Source organism: Chiloscyllium plagiosum, chromosome 18, assembly GCF_004010195.1.
Source record: "Chiloscyllium plagiosum isolate BGI_BamShark_2017 chromosome 18, ASM401019v2, whole genome shotgun sequence".
Lineage (NCBI taxonomy): Eukaryota > Metazoa > Chordata > Chondrichthyes > Orectolobiformes > Hemiscylliidae > Chiloscyllium > Chiloscyllium plagiosum.
The window spans coordinates 56590991-56599332 of NC_057727.1; the positions used below are offsets into that span (position 1 = coordinate 56590991).

At 41.0% G+C, this 8342-nt stretch overlaps 1 long non-coding RNA gene across 1 annotated transcript in view; it reads right to left on the minus strand.

Annotated features, from left to right (window-relative positions):
* Positions 1-838: 838 nt before the first annotated feature.
* The window catches only part of LOC122559218, a 25899-nt gene continuing 18395 nt past the window's right edge, over positions 839-8342 (minus strand). The window contains exon 3 of the long non-coding RNA XR_006314370.1: positions 839-942. This is a non-coding gene — a long non-coding RNA (uncharacterized LOC122559218). The remainder of the gene's footprint in view (positions 943-8342) is intronic.

Below are 8342 nucleotides of genomic sequence, written 5' to 3' on the forward strand. Positions count from 1 at the left end.
TTTTGCCCTCCTGATTTCCCTCTTAAGTATACTCCTACTTCCTTTATACTCTTTTAAGGATTCACTCAATCTATCCTGTCTATACCTGACATATGCTTCCTTCTTTTTCTTAACCAAACCCTCAATTTCTTTAGTCATCCAGCATTTCCTATACCTACCAGCATTTCCTTTCACCCTAACAGGAGTATACTTTTTCTGGATTCTTGTTATCTCATTTCTGAAGGCTTCCCATTTTCCAGCCGTCCCTTTACCTGCGAACATCTACCTCCAATCAGCTTCCGAAAGTTCTTGCCTATTAGCGTCAAAATTGGCCTTTCTCCAATTTAGAACTTCAACTTTTAATCTTGGTCTATCCTTTTCCATCACTGTTTTAAAACAAATAGAATTATGGTCGCTGGCCCCAAAGTGTTCCCCCACTGACACCTCAGTCACCTGCCCTGCCGTATTTCCCAAAAGTAGGTCAAGTTTTGCACCTTCTCCAGTAGGTACATCCACATACTGAATCAGAAAATTGTCTTGTATGCACCTAAGAAATTCCTTTCCATCTAAACCTTTAACATTATGGCAGTTCCAGTCTACATTCGGAAAGTTAAAATCCCCTACCATAACTACCCTATTATTCTTACAGATAGCTGAGATCTCCTTACAAGTTTGTTTCTCATTTTCCCTCTGACTATTAGGGGGTCTATAATACAATCATAATAAGATGATCATCCCTTTCTTATTTCTCAGTTCTACCCAACTAACTTCTCCGGATGTATTTCCGGGAATATCCTCCCTCAGCACAGCTGTGATGCTATCCCTTATCAAAAATGCCACTCCCCCATCTCTCTTACCTCACATTTTGTCAAATGCTGCCTTGCTATTAACAGCAGTCACCATCACCTCTGGAATTCTGTTTTTTAGTCCATGTTTGAATTCATGTTGTAATGAGGTCTGGACCTGGTGACCAAACTGAGCATTAGTAAGCAGATTATTGATATGAAAGTACTGCTTTCCAGCACTGTTAATAACTCTTACCTTTTCACTCATGGTTGAGAATAGATTGATGAGGATCTAATGAGCCTGATTAGATTTGTCCTGCTTCTCATTTATAGTCGGTTCTAATATAACATGATAGTTCTGTTCCTGTGCGACCCTGCTTTATAAGAAAATCGTGCAATAGCAGCATCATTTAAACTAATGGGGCTGGAATCACATTATAGCTAATATAGCTAAGGAAAATTGCCATTCTACAAATAATGGTCTAAATTCTTCAACTGCATTATAGCCAATTCACGTTGAAGAAAGGCACGCATGAGAACGACCGCATGAGAAATGGCTTTGCAATTTTCCCAATAATCAGATAGATACAGCTGCACCAGAATATACATTGATATACTGACTGATGTGTTCTGCACAACTGAATAGCTCGAAGTAAAGATGGTAATTTTGCCCATTGTCTATGCGCTGACTCTTTGAAAGAGCTATTATATTGTCCCAACTCCTCTGGTCTGTAGCTACATAACTCTGTGTCGTTCTTTTCAGGTTTTTTTTTGAGGCGAGAAAACACTTTTCACTTTACCTTGAACATATATGTGACAATCAAATCATTCATTCAAATTGTCCTTTGAAAGTATTATTGAATTGGTTTCCATCAGTTTTTTTCCTGGCAGCACATTCCAGACAATCATGCCTTGTTGTGTAAGATGGTTCCATTCATGATTCTGAAAAGATCCTTAACTGCTTTTCCCAAATAACTGAACTCTGTGAGACTCCAACTCATGACTACAATATATACTTTTTTTTCTCATCTTGGGTCCACAAAATAACCTGTTCTTTTGATATCACAAAAGTTCTTTGCCATGTTAGAAGAATTTTAATTTTCCAATATTTTGAAACAATCACCTTTGAATCCAGAGCAGTGTTTTCACCCAGTTCAAATCTTCACCTCAAGGGAATAGAGAAGAAAACTCATAGAAAACAACTTCCTTGGTTATACAAACGGATAAGCCCAAATTTGAGATGACCTTGATTTGACTAACGGGATCATATTAGCCTTATGGTTATTTGAAATAAGCAATTCTGTTCTTCATTAAACATTTGAATCCAACTTGACCATATCCTTTAAACCCAAACAAATTGTACTCGATTTGACAGCACTTCTGTGATGTTATACATAGCTAAAATATTCAGTGGACAGGATATCTGTCTGGTTACATGGAAGAATAACATGATGTTCTGAGTTAAGTTGTGTCCCGAGATTTAACAGCACTGTGCAGTTCATGCTACAATTATCAGGTGAGAGTTTAAATGCTGTAAGCCCTGTTCTTCAAAGCAAAGCCACTACACACAATTGAAATTAATTTTCTGATTCGCTATCCAATCAGAACCATTTGAAATGAGCTGCCAGATTCCTTGCTGAATCTCGTCATATACACACAAAAGCATTTTTATATGGTTTTCTTAAAGCTCAGCCTTTATCATTATCCTGCCATTAAATTGTAATCATTCTTTATCAAAGTCCAGGTGTTTGCTAGTTCATTATCATCAATCACATTTGCAGTCATTACCAAATGGCAGACTTGTTAATTGTTTGACAGGGTTACACAAATAGCTTTTCCTTTTTCCTCACCGTGACAAACAAATCAAAGCTGTTCTAGAATTTTTTCACCAACCTGTTCAGATAGATTATAATGACATAAGGTATAGCATCAGAATTAGGCTATTCAGCCCATTGATTCTGCTCCACTTTGTTATCATTACTGATAAGTTTCTTCACCCAATTTTTCTGCTTTCTCTCCCATAACCCTTTATCCCCATACTAATCAAGAACCTATCTATTTCTTTCTTAAATACACTCAATGACTTGGCCTCCACAGCCCTCTGTAACACTGAGATCCAGAGATTCACCACTCTCTGGCTAAAGAAATTGCTCCTCATCTCAGTTCTAAAGGGTCGTCTCTTCACTCTGAGGTTATGCTCTCCAGTCTGAGTCCTAATCTCTCCTAGGAATGGAAATATCTTCTCTGCGTTCACTCTATCGAGACCTCTCAGTATCCTGCAAGTTTCAAATCAGATCTCCCCTCATCCTTCTAAACTCCATTATGTACAAACCCAGAGTCCTTAAACACTCCTTATAATGACAAGCTTTTCATCCACAGCATCATTCTTGAAAACCTCCCCTGAACACCTTCCAATGGGAGCACATCCTTCATATGATATGGGAACCAAAACTGCTCAATATATTCCAAATGTGATCTGACTAGAACCTTATACAGCCTCAATAGTACACTCCTGCTCTTGTATTCTAGCCCCCTTGAAATGAATGAGAACATTGCATTTGTCTTCCTAACTGCCATCTGAACCTGTGTGTTAACCTTAACCAGCCCTTCTCAATGGCAACTGGGGGCGGGCAATAAATGCTGGTCAGCACATGATGCCCACACCCCACATAAATTTAAAAAAGCCAGGGGATCAACCATAGTTCAGTAGAGAGTACAGGAGGGCATGACAGGGACAGCAGTTAAAATGAGGTGTCAACCTGGTGAAGCCACTAAACAGGGCAACTTTGCACACCAAACAGCATAAGCAGGAAGTGATAGAGCTAAATGATCCCACAATCAATGGATCAGATGTAAGTTCTGAAGTTCTGCCACATTCAGTCGTGAATGGTAGTGTACAATTAAACAAGTCACTGGAAGAGGAGACCTCATAAATATCCCTGACCTCATAAATATCCCCAACCTCAAAATGATGAGTAAGGCCTTCACATCAGGATGTAAGATAAGGCTGAAGCAATTGCAACAATCTTCAGCAAGAAATGCAAACTGGATGATTGATCTTGGCCTCCTCCAGTGAGCCCCAGCATCCCAAAAGCCGGTCTTAAGCCAGTACAATTCATTCACAAGAAAATGTTGGAATCACAGGATAACCAATGGCTATGGACCCTGACAACATTCCAGTGATAGCAAAGATGGCTTGTGCTGTACAGCTTGCAGTTTCCCAAGGCAAACAGTTTCAGTACAGTTACAATGCTGGCATCCACCTGACATTTAGAAAATTGCTCAACTATGCCCTCTTTACAAAAAGTAGGACAGATCCAACCTGGCTAATTATCACAACATCAGTATGCTCGTGATCAACAGTAGAGTGATGGAAAGTGCAATCAACAGTGCTATCAAACAACATCTGCTCACTGATACCCAGTTTGAATTCTAGGGGATGAGGTGAAAATGACAGGCTTCAAATGACAGTCATTCGACTGAGTGGGGCATCAAGGAGCCCTCTCAAAACTGGAATCAATGGGGGCAAACTCTCTGCTGGTTGGAGTCATACCTGGCACATCAGAAGCTAGTTGTGTTTGGTGGAAGTCAGTCATCTTAGCTCCAGAGTATCTCTGCAGGAGTTCCTAAGGGTAGTGCCCTGGGCCCAAACCTCTTCAGCTATTTCATCAATGACCTTCGCTCCATCCATAAGGTCAGCAGTTGGAATGTTTGCCATTGATTGCATAACATTCAGCACCATTCGTGACGCCTCAGATACCGAAGCAGCTGATATCTAAATGCACCAAGATCTGATTCCTGAAGAAGGGCTTATGCCCAAAACTTTGATTCTCCTGCTCCTTGGATGCTGCCTGACCTGCTGCACTTTTCCAGCACCAAACGTTTCAACTCTGGTCTCCAGCATCTGCAGTCCTCACTTGCACCAAGATCTGGACAACATCCAGGCTTGGGCTGAGAAGCAGCAAATAACATTCACACCACACAAATGCCAAGCAAGGACCATCTCCAATAAGGTACAAGCTAACTGCTGCCATTGACATTTAATGGTGCTACCATTACTGAATACCCTACGTCAACATCCTGGGGGCTACCATTGACCAGAAACTCAACTGGACCCACCATATGAATACAGTGGCTACAGGAACAAGTCAGAAGCTAGGAATACTGTGGCATGTAACTCACTGTCTGACTCCCCAAGACAGTCCATCATCTACAAACCATAGGCCAAGAATGTGATATAATTTTCCCCATTTGCCCAGATAGGTGCAGCTTCATCAACACTCAAGAAGTTTGACACCATCCAGGGCAAAGCAACCCACTTGATTGGCACCACATCCACATGCATCCACTCACTCCATCACCAACACTCAGTAGGACAATGTGTACTATCTACCAGATGCACTTCATCAAAGATCCTTAGACAGCACCTTCTAAACCCATGACCACGTCCATCTGGAAGGACAAGGGCAGCAGATACATGGGAATACCGCCACTTGCAAGTTTCCTTCCAAACCACTCATCGTCCTGACACATGTGGGGACACCACCCACCATGTATGCGGCAGATACTCATGTGACTCGGCCAACGTTGTCTATCTCATACATTACTGGCAAGGATGCCCCGAAGCATGGTATATTGGTGAGACCAAGCAAATGCTATGACAACAGATGAATGAACACTGCGCAACAAACGCCAGACAGGGATGTTCCCTCTCAGTCGGGGAACACTTCAGCGATCAAAGACATTCAGCCTCCAATCTTCGGGTAAGCATCCTCCAAGGTGGCCTTCGAGATACACAACAATGAAGAATAGCAGAGCAGAAACTAATAGCTAAGTTCCATATCCATCAATGATGTTCATGTCGTGCTACATGTGTCCCCACCACACTGTTCTGTATCTGTAAAATCTTCCTTACTCTCCTGTCTTGACACCATCATGTTGATAAATTGTTATGATCTCTCTACCTTAATTAGTTTATACAGTTTTAGATTACTTATTACTTTGGATAGACTCTTGACTTGTGACTCTTATATCTATCACGTTATTCTATACATTAGGTTTGTCTCCAGCACCACCTTATTTTAATTTTGTGTAATTATTTCTCTGCCTCAATTAATCAGATTGTAGTTCATCCCTTCACTTGTTATTCAGCTGTTGACACTTACACCATCTGACACTGTTTTGGTCATCTGCAGAGACTTATTATTATTCACACCATTCGTTTGATCTTTTGATCTCTCTGCCCTTGATCTCTCTGCCTGTAAACTCTGTGTCTGTGTGTGTCTCTCTCACTTCATCTGACGAAGGGGCTACACTCCAAAAGCTTGTGATTTCAAATCAACCTGTTGGACTATAACCTGGTGTCATCTGACTTCTGACTTTGTCCATCCCAGTCCAACACTGGTACCTCCAGTTAATGGAAATATATCGTCGCTCCTTCATGGTCGTTCAGTCAAAATCCTGGAATTGCTTCCCTATCAACATTGTGGGTCTACTTACAGCATGTGGACTGTAGATGTTCAAAAAGACAACTCGCCACCGAGGGCAACCAAGGATGGGCAATAAATGTTGGTCCAGCCAGCCATGCCCATATGTCATGAATAAATTAAAAAAGACTCAATTTTCTGATGCAGGACTTGAATCCAATGTTTCCTGAGTCAGATGGCATGCACTACCACTTGATCCAGAGAGAAAATCTCAGTGTACTTCATTGGCTGTGGAATGCATGAAAACACCCTGATGTTATCATAACTCGTCTTTTAAATGTCTTTGTTAATTATATAAGGTTTGATCTTGATTGTGCAATTCTCCCCAAAACCTGCAGCTCTTTTGCTCTCCCAGGACAAAACACTGAGTACTCTCGTCCTTGTGATTTGTAAAGACTGTACGACAATTTGCTGAGGGGTAAGTTGGATTCTCTATGTCCTGGCAAGTACTACCTGTCCCACTATACTTTCAGATATCTAAGAGTCTTAGGTTCATGAAAGCATTTTGGTCTTTGCTGCAATAATATTTGCCTGTTTGGTGCATATATATTTGGAAACTAACCAATCAGTTAAAAAAGTGAAAGCCCTGGTCTCTTTGGAGACTGATTTGCCCTCAGCTTAAATCTGACATGTCACTCCAAGTAGTTTCTTTGCTCATGAGGCAGACTATTAATAACATGGCTTGTTGTAGTTCTCGTGGAAATGATAATTACAAATTTCCAGTGCTGTTCACAAAGAGGGAAAGACATGAAGTAGACACAATAAAGCAATCAGCACAGTTGATCCTCAGTGACCTTAATTTGCGTGACGTGCAGTGTATTCACAGCCAAGCTGCATTACAATGTAAGGTGGCACAGTATTCTTCACTCAAAGGGAAGCTGTTTTTCAGCTCAGTAGTGTACAATTTAACAAGACCCAGGAGTTGGTAACTTCTTGAAAGTCTGTATATATTTATTGCAATAAATATCAAAGAAGATTTCTGATTAAAATTTTTGTCCTCTCCTTTCACGGGCACTTCCAACCTACCCCATTCATTAGGGAAACAGATGGGTTTGAATGCAACACTATCTTGACAGAATATTCAATTTTATTCTCTGTGCAGTTAATGCAGATTAATGTTGGACGAGATAAATAAAATAATATTCCATTTAATTCCATGTATGGCCTGGCTGATATGTTCATTTTTATTTACAGTCATAACAATCAGAGCTCTAAACATCTTGCCAAATGAATTAATTTACCAAAAAGTGTCAACCATATCTCATATTTATCGTTCACACTCGTACAATATTGAATGATGGCATAGTTCCAGTACAGATGGAGGCCATTTGGCCTATTAAGCCCATTCTAGCTTGTAGCAAGAACTAAAATCAATATTATGCCCCCTCCCTTTCTCCCTGTGGCCCTGTCATATTTCCCCTTTCAACTATTTCTCTTATTTTCTTTTGAATATCATGTTTGAATTTGTTTCCACCTTGAGAATCTCCCAGATCTTGGCAATCACGGTTTAAAACAATTTCCCTCCACAGTGTTCTTGGTTGACTACTTTCCAATCAGGGTACCCTCCAATGCAAAAACTTTCCTCTCTCTAATCTGTCCCTGACAGTTCATGACTTTGAATGCACTAAACATTCAGTCACCAGATCCTAAGGGCCTCTGCAAATGTTAAAAACTTATGTGCGGCCATAAAATCTATGGAGTAAAGGTGGAGTAGGTATTGAGCACTTTGAGATTATAGTGCTGCTGGAAAAGCACAGTTGAAACTTTATTGCTGGAACAGCACAGCAGGTCAGGCAGCATCCAGGGAACAGGAGATTCGACGTTTTGGGCACAGGCCCTTCTTCAGGAATGAGCAGAGAGTGTTCAGCAGGAGAAGATAAAAGGTAGGGAGGAGGGACATGGAGGAGGGGCGTTGGAAATGTGATAGGTGGAAAGAGGTAAAGGTGAAGGTGATAGGTCGGAGTAGGGTGGAGGCGGAGAGGGCAAGAAGAAGACTGCAGGGCAGGAAGGCGGTGCCGGGCGGGAGGGATCCGGTTAGAGGAAGGCAAATGTAATGATGGCATTTATTTTGAGAGGACTTGAATATAAAAGC